The 20,342-nt window shown below is 38.4% G+C and overlaps 1 long non-coding RNA gene across 1 annotated transcript in view; it reads right to left on the bottom strand.

Moving 5' to 3' along the window:
* LOC136358377 (uncharacterized) overlaps window positions 1–19,886 on the bottom strand; it is a 108,703-nt gene extending 88,817 nt beyond the window's left edge. The window contains exons 1-2 of the long non-coding RNA XR_010743071.1: window positions 19,776–19,886; window positions 306–433 (exon numbers count right to left, since the gene is read on the bottom strand). This is a non-coding gene — a long non-coding RNA (uncharacterized lncRNA). The remainder of the gene's footprint in view (window positions 1–305; window positions 434–19,775) is intronic.
* Window positions 19,887–20,342: the final 456 nt, after the last annotated feature.

Raw genomic sequence — 20,342 nt, 5'->3', positions numbered from 1 at the left:
GCTATTAACTAAAAATTAATATGAATTCCTTAGAGGCTGAGGAGAGCAAAGGATAATCTTTTCTTCTTGAATCAGTGGCTTGGAGAAATGATTGGAGAAAACTGAACAAGAGGTTTCTATGGTTTTAGTTCTTCATGTCAAAATAGAGCTAGTCATATTTTTAGGTTATTTTCAATAAATTCTTTCAAATATGACGGTTCCAAACCCACAGTTCTGATGTAGGCTCATTTCCATTTGTATCAAGGAAGGAAATGTGACCATATTCAGGTAGCCTGTAGCAGAATATCAAATGCTAGAGCATCTACCTTTAAAGGGTTTGGTGAGGCATCATTGCTTACTGCTGTCACATCCTGAGTCTCCATTCACTCACGAGGAAACAGCTACAGCTGCCAAACTGGACACCACTGTAGACAGTCTGAAGAGCATCTCATGCCTGCAGTCAAGATTTATTCAAGAAGTTTTGTATGTGCCAGTGTAAAAATAACAGATTCCAGAAAGGCTTTGAAATTGTAAATATTAGGGTTATCAGAGCTAAACAATTAGCAACTGAGTCACACCAAAAAAGCAGTTACTCATGTGCACAGTACAACTTCAGTAGCAGATCCTAAATCTGACCTACTATAGTAACTAACACATTCTCTCTACTCCTTCAGAATATTATACAATTGCCATCAATGTTTACCCACCCCAATAAAAACAAATATTCATCTTGGCACTCCAATTACAGGTAGTAGAACAGCTGTGGAGCTGTAAAAGAGAAATAGCCAAACACAGTTTTTCAGTACTGAAGTGTTACTGCTTTCTCCTTTTTTTGGATGCATAACATTACTGATCCTGTGATGCAAAGCTTAAGCTGAACTAGTTCCTACTTTGCCATCAAAAGGATAATGTATGATTTAAAATGATTTTTTGACAGCCTAGACATAGAACTTCCCAGTAAGAACGAGGGAAAATTTTTAACATTCATTTAACCGTTCAATAGCTCTGCACATTTCAGCTGAAAATTCATGCAAGCCTTTTGACACAAAAAATGTTTAGATGAAATTAATTAGTTAATTAGAAAATTAATTAATTTTCATTGTTTTGTCTACTATCCCAGTACTTATATGCCTTTTATGTGCATATTTATTGTGGGATTTTTTATCTAAAGATACAAAGATATAAGCCCAAACACTAAGCATATCACATCTATTGGTGATCATTAACACATATTTTGAATTTACTTGATATTCTTGGGCTTTTTCCAGTCTTTTTTCATTTCATTTGGAGACAAAATGGGTGGTTACATGATGGTATGCCAAACTATATTTTTTCAATTACCCATGAGGCACCAGGTAACTAAGTACTGAAGACCCCAGGATCCAAACATTTTTTGATCTAAAAAATCGCTTGGTCCATTCAAGGAAGCATGGACCAGCAACTCAGCCAACTGGGAAGCAATATGAGACACCGAAGGTGGTGGTGATGAAATTCATGAGATGTTATAGCTCTGGCTCTGCTACTGGCTTACCTTACACTAAAGCTGGAAAAGGAAGTTAAAATGCTGCACCTTCTGCAAAGAACAAGGAAGTCTTTGGCCAAGAATATGCAAAAAAGAGCCAGATAAAACCATTATTCTGGCACAATAACCACATAGCTACTGGAACATATTGAGTCACATGGTCTGCATGTATCACTAGAAGAGCTATCAAATCACAAAGCAACTACACCCTGGAGAAATATCTTTAATCATCACATTGCTTCAGGACACTGTGGGGGGTTCTATAAGCCAGCAAGTATTGGGGAGCCCCCAATACAGCCCCCTCACAGTTTGACAAAGAGCAGGGGCACACGTGGCTCTGAATTGACACCAGAGTGTACATACATAATGCTGCTCTTGACCACACTGTCATTTTTCTCCTTATGCTGTTCCTTTTCACTGTCCAGCAACTTACTTACTTCCTTCCTTCCTTCCTTCCTTCCTTGCTTCCTCCCTCCCTCCCTCCCTCCTCCTCCTCCTCCTCCTCTTAACCTGTCACAGTATGAAGATTTTTCCAAACTGCATGAAGAACACTGTCAGGGTAGGAATAAACCACATCTCAAAAGGTAAGCATTTCCATTTTTCTTGTTTAACTGTATAATTACAAACAGGACAAAAGGGATATTAGACATACGTGAGATTTTGCTGTTTCATAAATGCTTTTCTTCACCTTCCCACATGCACAGTAGGTATCCAACTATATTTTAGTCATCTACCCTTCAGTTTGTGAGGAACAGCAAACCAATCTTACTGTTCCGAAAATGAATAGGTAGACCCGCTAACGTTAGACAGACCTTGGCTAATGTAGACCAGAAACAATAAAAGTCCATGCAATTTACTGCTGGTTTAATGAAACATATTCACACTGAAGAAATGCTACTTCTTTTCTTTTACCGGCTCCACTCACTTTATTACACAATCTTCTGTGCCTGTGTCGTTAAATCCACCAACTTTCTGGACCATAGCCTCTACAGACATCTTCCCTTGGTTAATGAATATCTTCCAGACAACATTCATTTTATTGACATCCATAAAAGTCCAGGGTTATTTGCCTTGCAAAAGTTAGATTTTATTGGCTGTGTATGCTTCAGTTAGTTAATTAAGAAGTAACCAGCAACAGCCTTGGCTTATCTTGATTTTGAGAACTTTGTCTGGGTCAATTTCCAGTGCTTTAACACGTCAGTTTAGCATGATTTTTTTTCCTGCACGTTTTTCCATAGCCTAAAAATCATTTATTATTATTTCTTTTGTATTCTATTCATGCCTGAAGGTTCATAGTCAACTGTGTATATGTCTTCCAATACCATGACAAAAAAAAGTCCATGCATTCCAGAAACTCACAATACAAGAAAGTGGCAGTAAAAATTATATTATTAATGAAACATTGACTGATAATGTGACATACTCATAAATAAAATTTAGAGCCTGCAGAAAAGCCACAGAAATCAGAAAAAATTTGAGGGCTTTTCTTCTGGTTTCCACATTAGTAGACATCAAATGTTAAATGAATTTCAAATCCTGTAAAGAAAGTTCATAATGCTTTATCTAAAAAACAGCAAGCGTGTTTTAGGCATTAAATATAATTTGTTTGGTGAGGTTTTTTCCTCCCATATTGGGTTTATTCACACCTCTGAGTATTCACATATTGATGATCAAACAAGCCTGGTAACAAAGCTCAGCCTTATTGAGTCTTCATGGTATTCATTCAGTGATCAAGAGACTGAGCTAAACAGTCATTTTTGATGGTTGCTTGTGATTACTATGTGATGTCATTGCAGGATCAGGCCTCCAGGAAGCTCAGTCCTCTCCTTCAAGTGCAGTGCAGTCCCAGCAGGACTGGGATTTTTGCATCAGCCAAGGGCCAGGATCAGTGTCAGAAGATAGAAAACCTGTTTGTGGCAGGGATGTTTGCTAGTGAAGCTACAGTGAGACACAGAAAATACCCATGCAGGATGAGGGTGATCTGTTCATCAAGTGCTTCCAAAGGGCACAGGTGAACAGGAAAATATTTGTGATTCAAAAATGTTTTCTGACAGTGCAGAAGAAAATACTCTTGGACACATCTGATAGCACATTTTTTAGCAGCTTTCCATTTTTAAGTCCCATCCATATGCAAAAATGAAGGGCCGTTTTCTATCCCTTTCAGGTATATAATGGAATATTTGTATGTTAGGAAGGTGATCCTTTTGCAGATACTTCTTGAACAACGGCGTTATATGCTGCATGAAATCCTTCATACTTTTTACAATATAAATTTTGTACAAGGCTCATGGAGTAAAAGCAGAGGACATGGGACACATTCAAAACTCTCCTCTAAAACACATGGTCCATGGTATTCTGTGCTGTGTCTAAAGCACCATTTTCCCCAGCTCATTTTAACTTGATGATCTTTGCAATGTAGAAAGAATCCAAAGGTTTCCATTATATCAATCTTTTGCTTATTATTACCTCTTTATAAGGAAAAAGTACATTTGCTGACCACAATCAAAGATCTCCATGCCTCTCTTCCTTAACTTGCTTTTGGAAAGAAGGAATAAAATCAAGCAATGGATTTTCTTGCCTATTTTACATTATTCTAATTTAAAATATTTTGTTGAAATACTACACTGAACGGGAAGCTTCTCCCTGTCCCCTGTGGGCATTTGTGATGCACTGATATACATGCTAAAGAAAGATTTTTATTCCACATGGAGCATGGCTTCAAAAATAGCAACATCTCTGCAATACAAAAGGTGCATTGCTCAGAGGGGATGTTCTGCAGTCAATCTGATGACTTCTGTGACCTTTTTCAATGAGATGAGGAAGATCATAAGACCTATGCATTGCCCTCTTGGTCCCCAGCCTCAGAGCTGTCAATGCCTTGGTGAAAGCTGTAGCTGCACATACTTCCCTTGTAGCAATTGCTATCTGACACAAAAGATGACTTTGAAGACAGAGCCAGGCCAGCCACAGTGCCAAATCAGCACAGAGCTGAATAAAATTTTACTCTGATAACTGTGTTCTGATAATTACAACTACTAAAATATTTCCTGAATTTATCATTAGAAAAAGTAAATCTAAAAATAATGCTTCTTGCATGCAGCGGTCCAGAATTTTAAAAGGTATCATAAAAATCACAGCAATTATTGATTGTGCATTGAGAGTGAAAGCTGCTTAATGTCTAGGAAGAACAACTAAGACATCTGGGTTGTTTTCTAAGTTCTGCCACAGATTTTTTGCATCTCCTGGGGCTGGCTACTTAAACTGTAGAAAATTGCTCAGCAGCTGCAGCCTGCAGTGTGCTTTGGAGCCCTGGACCTTCACTCACCAAGAATAGGGATTCAGCTGGGCCACTCTGGAGCTCTCTTATGGCCTTCAGGGGAAGAGGAGATTTCATCGTCCCACACAGCTTGGAATGAAAGCAAAGAAATCATCCAGAACCTGGGCAAAGTGTGCCTAAGCTTCTCCAGTAGTGACCTCATCTAAGAATACAAGGATACAGGAGACGAAAGATGGGCAAGGCAATATGAGGAAAAACAGATAGAAAGAAGGAAAGATGGGAAAAATCTCCAGCTCCAGTAGGTCCTAAAGCACTTAAAGTCTTCACATGAAAATGCCTGTAAAAATACAAATAATTATTGTCTTTGTATTTTTATATACACAAGGTGTTACTGTGTCTTTGTGGGTTATGAAAAGGGAAGAATGTCTTCACTGAAACCAGGATAAAGAATGGCTTGCTTAATTTGGTAAGCTGAAAATATAATAAACAATAATGCACCATCAGAAAATTCCCTTCCTTCACTTGCTTGCTTGAACTGTGCCCCCAAAACCTGTACAGAGGTCTGAGTAGCGTCTTAAATTTTGACATTACCGAACTTTTAACTGACAGAGAGCAGAAATGCCACTGGAAAAAGGAGCATCAAGAGATGAGAGAGGAATACAGGCAATTAGGGCTTCACCCTGACGCATTTCCCCAGGGAAGCAGGCTCAGTGAAGTCAGAAATGTTGCTTGAGCAGGGTCTAAGACCCCAGTGCAGAAAGCATTTAAACAAGGTGCTTTTGATTTGAACAAGACTCGACCAGATACTTAAGTGCAGTTTGATGAACTGATGCTTGATGAATGATTGCAGAATCAGACCTTTACATTATTCAGTTCAAAGCTGCTTTTAAAGTCCCTTCACTTCAATGTTTGTAATGCTCTCTTCTAGAAACATAACTATTCAATATAAACCTTGATTTTTTTTTTCCTTTACAGTGGCATTAACTCCTGAAATTAAATTAATTAGTTGCTAATTTTCACTCTGTAAAAATGTGTTGACACAAGGAGTATAATAAACAGCGGTTGGGTCAGATAAATAGTGAAGCATTTACCTGACCCCAAGCCATTATTATAATTAGCTTCCTCTGACACATTACTGTGTGTTCTTCAGTCTACCACTCACCAAACATCCAAAGGACATCCTCACAAGAGCACCAGTTCACAGTTCCTGGCGTACTGAGAAGTGCTTTCTGTCCCATAAACAGCATAACAGAATGCAGTGTTAAGTATTTCCAAGGCTTTAAGCACTGTGGGCATGGCTGTTCTTTCAAGTTTTACTGTTGGGGTTTTTTTAAGCATAATTTTATAGTAGAGTTGAACATTCAATTTTCTGTCAGAACAAATAAAAAACTTCAACACCTCAGGAGTAAGAACAGCAACAAATATCCAGCACTCATACAGAACTGCACCCACAGTGGAATCCTACAAGCCAACTGTGTATCGTGCTTATTGCCCTTTGTCATGAATTTCCTCTTATTTGAATATCTGGCAGTATTATGGATGAAAAAAAAAGATTCAATTTAAAGAAGATTATCAGCTGTTCTGAGTTTTTGAGTCAAATGCCAGATCTTTCCAGTTTTCACTATAAAATACAAACAGGTTATTTTTATAATCTGAAGAATTCTGGATTGGCTTTTTCTCTTTTTTTAAACAAAGGAATACATGATGTCATGGACAAACAAATATTGTGTTTAGTTTGTTTCTAATAGCGGACACATTTTTTAAAGTAAGGATAACAGGAAAAAAACAAGATAAAAGGAAAAAAAGATGAAGTTAGTGTTGAATGAATTAATAGCAGGCAGGTGGCTGGGTGGGTGTCATGGCAGATAAACACTGAGATGAAGCCAAGGTAATTATAATTATAATCTGGCTAGTAATGCTGTCAGCTGAGGGTGTATAAAAACCTCGGTAAGTTAATACAGAGATGATCAGATCAACCTCCTTCCTGCCTGATCCCACAAAACACAATCTCGTATCTTCAAACTGACATTTTATGCATTTTTATTTTCTGAGTATTTCATGTATGTTTTGAGAGAGTATGTTTTAAGAGAGCAATTCTATTGTAACCAGAGTTTAACCAACTTTCCACTCTCCTCATGAAATCCTGGAAAACATGACTATGTAATCAGCTGAGTCTCTCCTGACCTCCATGTTTTGCTGGACAGAATTCACCACTTTCTATCATTCTCTTTTGCAGGCTTTCTCTCCCCCCTGTGCTATTCACGGGGGTATAAAATGCTCAGGCAAACAGAAGTCAATGGCAGATGTGTCGGCAGCACTTCTTTCTGCAATTTTACTAAATGGATGTAGTCCATAAAAGCAGCCTTAATTAATGGAAACATTTTAAAGGCACTTATAATAAGCTGGGAAAACAGTTGCCAATAGCAAACTTTATTAACAAAGAATGTTTAAAAATTATGTTCCTGAGGGTGACAAAAGATTTGTGGTGGGTTGACCTTGGCTGGGTGCCAGATGCCCACCAAAGCTGCTTTATCACTTGCCTTCCTCAGCTGAGCAGAGGAGAGAAAGTATAATGAAAAGCTCATGGGTCAAGATAAGGGCAAGGAGAGATCACTCACCAGTGACCATCATTGGCAAAACAGACTCCACACGGGGAAATTAGTTTAATTTATTACAAATTGAACCATAAACCCATTTCTTAAAATATCTTTCCCCCAACCCTCCATTTTTCTCAGGATCAGCTTCTCTCCTGATTTCTCTGCCTCCTCCATCCCAACAGCATAGGGGGACAGGAATGGGGCTGTGGTCAGTTCATCACATGGTGTCCTTTAGGCCCTTCCCTCTCCACAGGACTCCTCATGCTATTCCACTGCTCCACCATGAGATCCACCCCACAGGAGGCCATCCCCGCACACTTCCCCCATGTGAGTCTTTCCCATGGGCTGCAGTTCTCCATGAACTGCTCCAGCATGGGTCCCTTTCATGGGGTGCACTACTGCAGGAACGGGCTGCTCCAGACTGTACCCCACAGGGTCCCAAGTCGAACCAGCAAACTTGTTCCAACAGGACTCTGCTCCAGTGCAGGGATCCCATGGGGTCACACCCTCCTTCAGGCATCCGCTTCTTCTCCATGGGCTGCAGGTGGATCTGTGTTCCATCCTGAACCTACATGGGCTGCAGGAGCACAGCCTGTCTCACTCAGCTCTGGCACCTCGAGCAGCTCATCCCCCTCCTTTCTGTACTGACCTTGGGGAATGCTGGGTTGTTCTCTCACATATTCTCATTCATTCCTCCAGCAGCTGTTGCACCCCAGTTTGGTGGGGTTTTCTCCCACTTCTTGACTATGTCAAACCCCCAGGCTCCACTCTTATCCCTGATGGGCTCAAACTCAGCCAGCAGTGGGTCTGTCTTGGAGACAGTGGTCAGTGGCCCTGCCAGACATGGATAGGCTTCTGGCAGCTTCTCACAGAAGCCACTCCTGGGGCTTCCACCTCTACCAAAACCTTGCCATGCAAACCCAATATGTGAACAGTATTTTAAAAAGGTATTTCTATTCAAATAACTTAAAAATCTTGTAGGACTCACATTTGGGACATGGCATGTTTTCTGGAGGAGGAACCTGAGACAGGACAGATTTCCTCCTCCTGTGTGAAGGCAGGAAATGCTTTTACTGTGTCTCAGGAGTCCTTTATTATTTAGAGACCTGAACCTGAAAGGTGCTGAGTGCTCTCAGCTCTCATTGACTTCAGTGTCACCCAGTGCTCAGTTAGCTTCAATGGGATCTGAGGGAACATCACATGCCATAGCAGATGTTTACCCCACAGAGCATCTCCTCGAGCACACCCCAAATACAGAAACACCAAGGCCTCAATTCGGATCCAGCAGAGCTCTTAGGTATATGCTTAAGTCTCTCCTTATCCTGACACTCCTCAGCAGGATTTAGCAACGTGTCTTAAAATTAGTATTTGTTTAAATATCTTACCTTCTTGAAAGAAGATGGCAGACTTTTTTATTTTCTGTGAAAGGTGCAACAATATGTTCTTCTAAGTAATAAGTCATATTTTTCAAAAATGAAAAAGAAACACATAGTAAAACATATTCTCAGCAGGTAAATAACCAGGACAAACCTCTTGTCATTTTCTAAGCCATTACAATCTATTTTTGCTGACATACACTTTGCCATGTTTTGTTGTGGCAGGGATCCTCATGGAGAAATTGAATAAGCCCCATGTTCCTGTTGCACCAAGGAAATGTCTTTCCTTAGGAAAATGCCCCCTCACACACCATCTGACACTGGCTTTCTAATCAAATGTAAGAAGTAAAAGCAAACTGTCCCTGCCATCTGTGACAAAGTCCCTTTAATTCTTCAAACACTTCTCTGTAAAATGTGGCTATTAGTAATAGCCACACATTTTGCTACATTTGTATATTAGAGCTGTTTTCTTTCATTGCTGATTGAGACAGAATCATTGTATTATTAACCCAGAGAAGTTCTCTGTGCTTTTTAATTCCAGAATAATGAAACTCATTGGAACTTGGCGGCATTGAGTCTTGCTGACTAATCATTGGCATTGGCTAATGGCAATTTTTAATCAAATCTTATTATTAAATCAGAATATAAAAGATTTAGAAAATGCAAGGTTGCAGCTAGAGGTCATTAGTCATGAGCACAAGAAGTAATCAATACAATTATGGTTGCTGGAATTGTGTTGGATGGGCCAGGTGGTGCAGAGTGATAATGGTTTACCCTTTCACCCCGGGTGTCCTGCTCGCGTGGCAGATAACGGCGGGTCTGCTGCCTCCCATCTAATCTCTGGTGGATGCTTGGACGTGCAGAAAACATTAAAAGGAATTCAACAAAGTGAGCTAAATTCAATTCTTGGTCACACTGGTGTAAATTTTCAGTGGAGTTATTCCACATTTATTCTTGTCCCATTGCAAGTTTTTTAGCAGTCTCTTTTAAAACTAAGATATTGTTTTGGGTAATATGGATGAGATGGAAATGTCATTTTAATATGCCATCAACAGCCTAACCTACTCTTATTCAGTGTAGTGCCAGTATGAAGTAATAAAAATAAAGTCATTGCAGATTTAAAGTAAAGCTAACGAGTGCAGAGCTGCTTGTTAAGCAGTTTCTTGCAGTTTCTTTCTGTTATGAGAATGTAATACCGAGGTTGCCTTATTTTCTTTGTCTTAGAAATGTATTTAATAAAGAATCCTCAAGAAGAAAAAGAGGGAATAGGAAAGGTTAAAAATTTTGAAACTTTAGGTAGCAGGTGGAGGTAGAAGCAATCTGTGAAAAAGCTACACTTCATCCTAATAAATTATTTTATCTTTAAAGGGTGAGATGGCACAAGAAAACTTACACTATCTGTAAATCTTGCCCTACTAACAAATGTTCAAGCAAAAATATTACCATCTATGAGCATTTGCTTTCTAAAAGGCGTATTTCTTTTTCTCCTTTCGACAAAATTATTGGTTCAACTCCAATCTTAGACAATTTTTTTAAGCATTTCACACATGAATCTGCCTGGACAAGGGGTGCTGATCTCCTACCCTCTCATCAGAGAACATTGAAAAATGCTTGACTACCAGCACAGATCGATGTCTGGGGCATTCACACATCAAGAGTATTACCTTCTCTGAGAATTGCAAAATTTCCCTAAATATTTATTTTGGAGTTCATTTTCTCTAACAAAAATACCATTAGTTTCACTTTGTGTCATTGTATTCCTTGCATTTGTCTATATATCTACCCTCTAATGTAAACAAAAGGAAATTCCTAAACTGTAAAACTCCTGTGTTCATATGGAGGTGAGATTTCCTTACAAAAGCCCCACAGGCCAAAATAAGTACACTACTGATTTTTTTCTTACTTTTTTGAAAACATTGAAAATATCTCCTTTTTTTACATAATGTTTCATCCTGTGAACCTTCATATATATATGAATAAGAAATAAAACTTCACAGAAGCTAACTAACTACCAACTATATAGACATAATTGCTTTTGGAAATATTGTACTTGAAGACATTTTCATGTCAGCTGTATGTGTTTGAGTATCATCATAACATGGTGTTTACACCAGATTAATACCATATGCTGTGTGGGAATTATGTCAGGTTATAAATGGAAATACAGTATAATATCTGAAATTCAGGAGTGCTTTAGAATCTGATTTCTGTTAAAGTGCTGCTATTCTAGAAGAACATAAGTTTGAATAACATTACTTTTGATTTACACCAGTATAGTGTGAATAGAAACCCATTCCAGCTGCCTTAAATTTTGTTAAACAAGTGCTAAAATTATCACCAATTAAAACTGTTTCTACACCCTGCTAGTGGATTCATGACCTCATTAACACAGTCAGGAATGCTGCCACAGAATCATGGTGAGACCTCAGATCCAATGAGAGTCATTTTTCTAGCTTTTCTTCTCCCAAAATGATGCCACTCTCCCATGTCTCCTCTAGGCCTCTTGTTAGTCCTGTCAACACATTTTAGCTCAAAGCTGAAAGCACTTCTTTAGTCTGCATTTTACTCACTGCCTAAGTAATTTAACTGTTGTCGAGCAGGTCATGATTAGGAATAAGAGTACAAAAGACAAAAGTGGGGGAAGGTGAGGGGTGTTTAGAACACAGCAGAAGTGAGCCTAAACAACAGAAAGCAGTTAAAAACCAAAAAGAAAGGCAAATTAAGAAGCAGAGCCAGAGTACCAAAGCCAGTAAAGTCCAAGAGAGCTTTCCACAGATTTTAATCAGATCCCCTGGGAATGACAGAGAGGAGAATAATGAAGGACGTTGAGAGAGATGGCATCATTACGGTAAAAGGGCTTAGCAAAAGGAGAGCGGATGCTGACAGCAAGTGAAGGTTTACCAAGGGAGCACCTTCCCACACTGCCGAGGAAGAGGCAGCGGGCTCCTTCCTGGGCTGAGACACCAGCTTCAGGAGCCAAACTGCCACATTAAGTCAGCATTGTGTTCTAGTCTCGGTTCTGCTCTCCATGGGGCTCATTATCCGCAACACCAGCACGGTGCTCGGGCTCCCGCATGGAGAGGCTTCCCAGCGAGCCAGGGCAGCGCAGGGGCAGAGCAGGAGTAGAGCTGGGTCACCCCCATGTCTCTGCAGACCTGACCCACCTTTGTTTCACACTCAGGCTGCTCAAAATTAGGCAAACACATGACCCTTTGGACAGCTTCTTAAATTCACACTCAACTACTTCTCAGCCGACCACATTACTCAGGTCAGCAGATTGGAAAAAAGAAAATATATCAGAAAATGCCCTGAGTTTAAGCAATATTACATTATTTAATGTACAACATTATATGAGAAGCTTTCAGAAAATTACAGTATCTGAGAGCACAAAAATAAAGGGTGTGTTGATTCCTCAGAAAACAAAATTCAGGTCTACAGGTAATTTTTAATTTAGAGTGGATATTCATGCTAGCATCATAGCTTCTCATGTAAGGACTAAAGTCTTCTAGATATTCCATGGAATGTTTTCTATGTGCTGCAGTAAGTTCTCCCATGCATTTTCCACTAAAACATATTCCTGTTATTCACCCAAACGTTAACTCTCTTAGGGATGACAGATTGCCATTTTGATTAAAAATTTAAGGGTTTGCTGTTGATTTGACCCTGATTCATACACTGAGTAGGACGTGATATCTTTCGTGCTAATCTAGTTCCAAGCAGATTTAAATATATATACATATATATATAAAACATATATATATAAAAAAACTATGTTGGAGGATTGAATGTAGAAGGAGAGCATTAACTCTGTCTTTACATGGGACCTATTAATATGAAAATTATTGTAATATGATTAACGGCTCCTCTTAACACCAAAGAGAGTGAGTCTTGAGAGATTATTCTGCAAGATGATAACATTTCCCTATCCAGTTTGTAACCCTAGGGAAAACTGAAAAAATATGGATTTTGACTTGAACAATAATGAAATGGTAAGTGATATAGCTTTGCTGTCTTATAATGACTGTATTAATTTGCAAGCTGTAGTGCTAAACCAGAATAGAGGTGCTCGAGGAGATATGCCTGTTATCTAGGCAACAGTTAATATGATGAAAATGCTATTTAGAAGCAGCTCTGTATTTTTATCATAAATATAACTTTAATTCCTTGAGAGTCTCCATAAAGTCCTGGTAGAATGTAATAAATGCAACATAATCTAAAAGAGAAGACTGTCATTTATAACCATTCCCAATATTAGTTATGGATCTTTTAAAGTTCCAAAGCACTTTCTGTAAGAGAATCTGTCTTATATATTCCATCCCATATTACTTCCCCAGTTTAGAAAAATGACTCAACTGTGATAAAGAGATTCAATTTTTACCTTTTGCTTGCTTTTTTGAGTTAGCATGGCAGACCTTATCTATTAATTTTCCAGGGAGAATTTCTCTTCAATGATGCTCTTTTCCCCAAAAGTGAAAGTCTTTTAAATTTTAATTTTAGTGTGGGAAGGAAGTATTCCACAAGCAAATGACAAAATGGAACTATATACAGACTGATGCTTTATCACCTTTCATCAGGCTGGAAGTGCAAAGCTTCTGTGAATGCAATTCTCTTACAATTGTCAGAATTTTATATTACTGATATTTATATACGACTAGGCTGAATAAGCCTTTTTATTCACTGGTGAGGCTGTCCTGTCCAGATTTCGTGTCGTGTTTGCTGAAGCTGTTTAATAAACCACAGCTATTTTTTCTATGACAGTAGCCCAATTTCAGCTTTTGGGAAACAATATTTTTAAAGTTTCCTGGAATTCAGCATAGTGGTTGACTGAACCGAGCAATTGAAACAAGGTCATAACGAGTAATGTACAATTACACAGTATGCAGTTCAGACCTCAGTGGGAGCCTCTCCTGCCTGGCTTCTCCGAGGAACTCATTTTGTCTCGTCTCTCCTTGTATCACAGTGCAAATATGCTGGCACACTCTACACACACCTGTGGGCAAAAGATACAATGAAGAGGCATGATGAGAAGGAACAGTGACCTTTACATGCTCCAGTGCATCACCTTTTTGTACAGTGCTGAAAAGGGCTGCTCTCCTTCACAAGCCACTGCTCCAAGTCTCTCACCCCTGAGGATCCATTTTACAGTAGTACCTAACATAAACTAACAGTCTGAGGTCCATAAAGGGAGAGTATTCCAGATAGTGCTAATAGATGTTTGCTCTTTCCTGGCTGCATAAATCAGACAATCAGTTATTTTTTCTTAGATTTCTTATGGAGTGCTGAATGAACTTTGGGCCTAGACATTGTGGAAAGGTCAGTTCAGCAGCTGCATATTCCTCATGAGACAGATGTCTGCAACAGGCTGAAGGACGGGATGTTGCTACAAACTTTGTAGTCAAGTGTGATGTTTCCAAATACTTAGTCGTAAGATGGAGTTACCTGAGGATCCCTGAGGATGGGGAACACTCAAATCCTTCTAGATAAGGGACAAAAAGAAACCCTGCTTTTCAAGGAAGGGTTGGCTGTTCTAATTCTACTTTAAGTAAAGAGGGAGAGGAAGTTTGGGTTGATTTGGTTCAGATCATGTTTTCTGATGTTTACCTGTGCAGTAAATTATCAGATTTTTTCTCCATGTGACAGTGCCATCAAAATGTACTGTGACATGTTGAAGCAGACCTCCATCTCTGAAGGAGAAAAACACTAAGGGAAAAAATATGGGAAATATACTAAATTGTGTATTCTGTTTAGGATTTCTTCATCAAATATAAAGCACCTCAAACAGTTCATCAGCCAAACCAGCAGCTGACTTATTATAAATGAGGACAGGAATATGAGACAAGATTCTCTCTGCTTACCGTCCACATGAGCAGCTGCTCAATAAGAAGTTGTCTTTCTTTCTTTCTATATATTCTACATATATGTGATAGCCACAGATTTATGTATCACTAAACACAAAAACCTTCACCGCCTCCTCATAAGATAGAACTGACAGAAATTTATAGGAGAAGCTGAAGGATATTCTCCCCACACTGGTATTTTCCTTTAAACACTCTCCTTTTAGGGGAGCAGGAAGGAAATTCTTTTATTCAGCTTTGGTGTGCATGAAGTCTCAGTTTCTGTGCAGATTGCAGGATGTTATGGCATTGTCTATGTCAATATTGTCTGAGTGCATTCTTAAACTCTGTCGGTCTGAGCAGGTAGGATTCTGTCTGTACCTAAATGATAAGACTGTATCTGCTATAAATATAATAACATCATCCACACACACATACAGTGTAAGAGTAATGAGACATCTTGTTTTGCCAAATAATCAACCTAATGAGAGAAATCAGAGACTACTTTTTAGCTCTTGAGACTTTTAATCTTTAAACATTTGAGTTCAAGTTCCTCTTGGCTCTGAGAATATTCAGCTTTTTATTATATTCATTTGTTTTTCCTTCCTCCACTAAAATCCTAGTGCATGATTTAATTACAAATAAGAATCTTGGCACAGGTTTCAATTTAAAGAGAATTTTTTTCTCCTAAATTTATATCTTTTCTTCAGTGAAGGGACAAGCTTAAATTACAACAGGGAACACAATCATCCCATAAAGGTTTGGAAAAGCCCTCATTTTCTTCTAAAGCTTAAAATACTTTTCAAAAACTCACTCCCAGCAAGGCTCTTTCAACACAACAATTAAAATATAAATGACCATTTTCATTTAGGTTTATGCAAAAAATAATCTATTGTCATTTAAGTCTACTGCCAATTTCTAAGCTGGTATAAATCACTATTATTCCTGTCTAGTGGAGTAAAACTGCTGTACATCCAATCCAGGATCTGGCTCCTGTTTTCTATTAACTCACATAAAGGGTACTTGGATGAAATTCTCTAGCCTGTGTTTTACAGGTAGTTAGACTCCAAGCTCTAATGATCTTTCTTCTGCCTTTGAAACCTATGCATCTAATGAAAATTATGTGCATTTATCAAGGGGGAAATATACCTGTTTACAGCACAAAATTCTTGTGCCTCATTTCACAAGACATAGAAACCTGGCTATTTCTTAAGCCAGAATTTCTTTTTGCAGTATAGATAATTATATTACAAACAGTAATTAGCACATGAAATTAATAAATCTTTTGCTTCTTCATTTACACCAGTTTCCCATATTGTATTAGTAACCACACATTAGCTAATCAGCAGGTTGGGAGGGAAAGCTGCCAAAAGCAGATCTGATAATTGGCAGCAGTCAAACAATCATAGCAGGAAACTTAACACTTCCTGCGGACAAGGCTACTGATGGCGACAACACTGAGATACAACATTAGGGGGAAAAAACTAGGATGTTTAGTTCTTTCATGTTCGATTATCTCTTGTAAAACTGGATTCACATATCACAGGGAGATACAGGCTTTTTTCATAGAAACCATATAGATAACCACCACTAGTTAAGGAAAACTTGGTAATGTAGTGATCACCTAGAAATATTTACAGATTTGTCCTCTGCCAAATTTTACAAGCCATTTAGAATACAGTTCTAGCTCTCTAAGTCCATACATGCTGCAGTTATTACTCTAATAAGTGATCACTTGACAAATTTCACTGTCCAACATTGCCCTGAGATAAATAACAAATTCATCCTCCAGCAGGGAAATTTAAACACTCATCAGCTGAGTTTTAGACCCAATCCAACACTTTAGATGCCTCAGATAGTATTTAATTCAATATTCTAAATTTTCCCTTATCTACTGCTTAGTCTTTGCACCATCTGAAGTTCATCAAGTGTTAAGACTAAAGTTTCCCTAGTCATCTCAGTGATTCTCCTTCTAGACATAGATAGAAACATTTTAACTTTACAGTATAAAGAACCCAGGAATCCAAAATAGCTTTGACTCCAAGCATTATCCACAGCTTGGCATCCTTAATTTATCTTCTTCCTGAAGGTATTCTTGCTTATGTTTTACATCAAATATCCCCAAGATTAAATACAGTAATAGCCTCTCAGGAAAGCAGAGCTGAAGAACTCCCACTTCTGCTCATACATAGGTGACTTGCTCCCTCTGGGCCACCACCTCTGTAAGCCTCTTTCACAAGGAGAAACATTTTCCACAGGAAAACATCAGATCTCCTTACTGGAAAATGGCCTATATCTGGACAGGCAGGACAATTCCAAGAATTGCACTACAGGCTTTAACAGAAATAACTGGTATATATTCACTATATAAAGCAAAGAGGTAGGAGAAGGCACAAGATTATGAACTCTAAGAATTAGCTTCCTATGTCTTAATACACGTGGTGCCTACATACCCACAAGGCTGGTATTTAAGAAACACCCTTGGCACTAGCAGTTTCCACCATTTTTCTCTACTAGTGAGAGGTATTCAGTACCTTTCCTTAAACTGTAGACCCCCTCATGCCAAGCTGTCAAATTAGGGACCAAATCTTAACAACTTTCTGAATATGCGGGAAGCCAACCTCTTTAGGCATCTTTTGTATTCCTAAAGATAAAAAACCATGCATTTTCATAAAATAAACAGGGAGAGGGAAGGCTGAAAAAAAATCCTGAACTTAAAACCATAGCAAAACACAGAATGAAAGAATTTCAAATGGTAAAGGGAGAGGATATATATGTCATGTATCTGGTCTGCCTAAACCCTATTAATGTTCTTACTCTCCATTCACTGTTCAGTCCTATTCACTGTTTTTACTGTCCATTACATTGGTTTTGGGCTGTGTTTCTAGTCCATGCATATACAGGGCCTCAAATACAGGGTTCTCATCTGCACCGGTTTTCAGGCAGGGGAAAAAATAAACAAACACAAATTAATATAAAGTAATGACAGAGATCTAACACCCAAAGAACAGTCAGTGCACTGCACCCATTTTCAAGCACCTTGAGATGATAAACTTAAAATGAAAAATTAAGAGTCCACTGAAATGTACAAAAAGAGACATACAGAGTAGGAGCCAGCAGAGCAAGATCCAGTCCAATCTTTGAAACCAAACTGTCTTTGCTGACAATGAGGGTATATACACTCCTTGGAAGGTGTGAGTTTTGAGAAGAGATTTGTAATACTTCTGCTATGTAGGAATATGATCACCATCTGCTCAAGTCTGTTGAAATTTGCCTCTAAGATTTCCTTTACGGTTCTAAGATGGAGATCTTTGGCCAGCAAATTCTTAGACTGCACATCCTACCATCACCTGTGGTATCTCAAATATATGGAAAACGAGAAGCTCACAAGCATAACAGGACTTCAAAGGATATTGTCATTACTACCAAGTATCAAAATCAGAAGGAAAATGCAGGGTAAAATGCCATCCTTGAGGTAATCTCTAATCTCCCAAAAAATCTCAGCAAGCTTTGCTTTTACTTTCAGTGCAAGCAGACCAGGACCCTCTGGTAAACCATGTGTTTTGTGGATTAAATGTTCACATTTCCAAGGTCGTACAGCAAAAGGGAATGATAGTTTTCCTGTACAAATTTCAGATTTACCATTTAATTAATTGACTTTGGCAGTTGGCACACAACCTTTTAAAAAAAATTCTGAAATGTCAGCCTTGAACAGGGAAAAAAATAATTTGATGAATTTAATCGAAGTGCCAACCAAAGCACAAATGTTCCCTGTGGACCCGTTACAACACTGGAGTTCACAACTGATTGCTTGGGAATGAGCAAACTAATGCTGCAAAATATTTACTAGCTAAGTAAACGTAGTTTAATATATACACACTACATGCCAGATATTTATACCTGTATCCAGTAAAATGCTGAAATTTTCAGACTTGTTAAATTAATTAATTTGATTAAGGTAAATAAATAGAAATACAGGTTGCTCTTTTCCCAAACAAGAGGTTTCATTGACTGAGGGTATTCATTTATTATTTCTTTCTTTGCTGTTTTGTTATTTTACAAATGTAAGAAACTACAAAAAAATTGTTCTCCTTCTTACTGTACATACTTTTCATGTAAATTATATATAGTTTGCTGAATAGTCTTCAGAAATGAACTTCAGGTACCATCTGTATATTTTTCTGGCACTATTTATTTGCAATTAACCACGGCCTTATGTTTTATCCTCTGCAACTTAGAGTCTTAAATCCTGGAGGAGGTAAGTTTAGCAGAAGGGAATATTGAATTCAGCATCAGGTTTTCTAATGAGCAAAACCTATTCCACTATTCCATATTTAAAACATTGTGACTGAGAAAGAATGTTCTTCCTAGGTAAAAAAATTTTCTTGGAAAAAAAAACCCCAAAAATGAACAAAAACCCACCCTAGTTTTAATAGCACCTGCAAGTGCAGATTAAACTATTTGTAACGATTCATTAAACTTGATGGCTCAGATACTACACCAGTGAGAACAAGCTTCACTGATTTCACCAGAACACAAGGACTTAACTGATAACTGAGGCACTGTAGCAATTTACCCCAAGTGACTCAAGGTGTCCAGTCACATAATAACCTTCTCATCCTGCAGATCTTCTCCTGAGATCAGTGTTTAAAAAGCAGAACCTCCAAGAGCAAATATTCATGAGGCACCAGAAACTTTATTGATGCTGGAGACCGTTTCTTCTTCTCTTCTTTCAACCCACCACACTCATCCCACTCCACCCACAGGAACCACACATCTTGAAACTTGCAGATGCACTCATCTATCAGCAGAGACATACAGCTTTGGGAGAACACTTGAGCAAAATGCAGCAGGCTCAGAAAAATCCCTTTATTCATAAAATCACCCAAATTATCTGTGTGCAGCTTCCCATATGAGAAGTACTAGTCAAAGATACAGCAATGAGGCAGAGCTATGAGCCATACCAACATTTTCCAGAAAGAAATAGGCAGGAAAACACAGATAACTGCATCACCTATTAATTAAGTCACTTCTCCACTTCTGAACATGGAGCTAAACCGAGCAGGCAGCAAATAGTTTGTCACATCATGGCAGAACCCAGCTCTTCACAGCACTGCTTTCACTAATGGTATTTCAGTATCCTGAATGCTGAGTGTTAGGTGGTTTAGCACTCTTCCCAGAAACACCCACCTGTGATTGTAAGATTGGTGGAAATGACTTGTGAGGCTGAAAATACAAACTTTTCATCCCAGCCATTGGTCACATTCTCCTAAACTGAGTGAAATTCTCTGAAACCTTATAGTATGCAAGTACATCTGTGTGTGAGCATGTATAAAAGCAAGTGAGGGAGTGGGTGGGGAAAATATGTGTGGCACAGAACAAATAAAGCAGAAAACCCCAGCCTTATCTCTAGTCGTGCACAAGGAAAGTCTATTTGTGTCAGTGCAAGTAATTCTGAAGCAAACAAACAAGAGAAGAAGGAGTAAATGACCGTGTTTCCCTCCAGGTTTTTTTTTATATCATCCCTGAACATTGGTATCAACACATTAAGGAGAGGGAACTGGTGAATTTTACAAGCATGAGAACATGAATAAACATCAACATAAAACAGGGAGCTAAGAAGTGATGACGATTACTGAAATTGGACTGCCTGATTAAATTAAATCAGGACAGGGGAAAAAATGTAGCCAAACCACAAAATACTGGCCTTCCCGTTTCATAAAAATAATTTTACCATTTCTTTTACAAATTTACTGG

Source organism: Sylvia atricapilla, chromosome 3 (assembly GCF_009819655.1).
Source record: "Sylvia atricapilla isolate bSylAtr1 chromosome 3, bSylAtr1.pri, whole genome shotgun sequence".
In the NCBI taxonomy this organism is placed as follows: domain Eukaryota; kingdom Metazoa; phylum Chordata; class Aves; order Passeriformes; family Sylviidae; genus Sylvia; species Sylvia atricapilla.
This window is presented reverse-complemented; position numbering and strand designations above follow the sequence as displayed.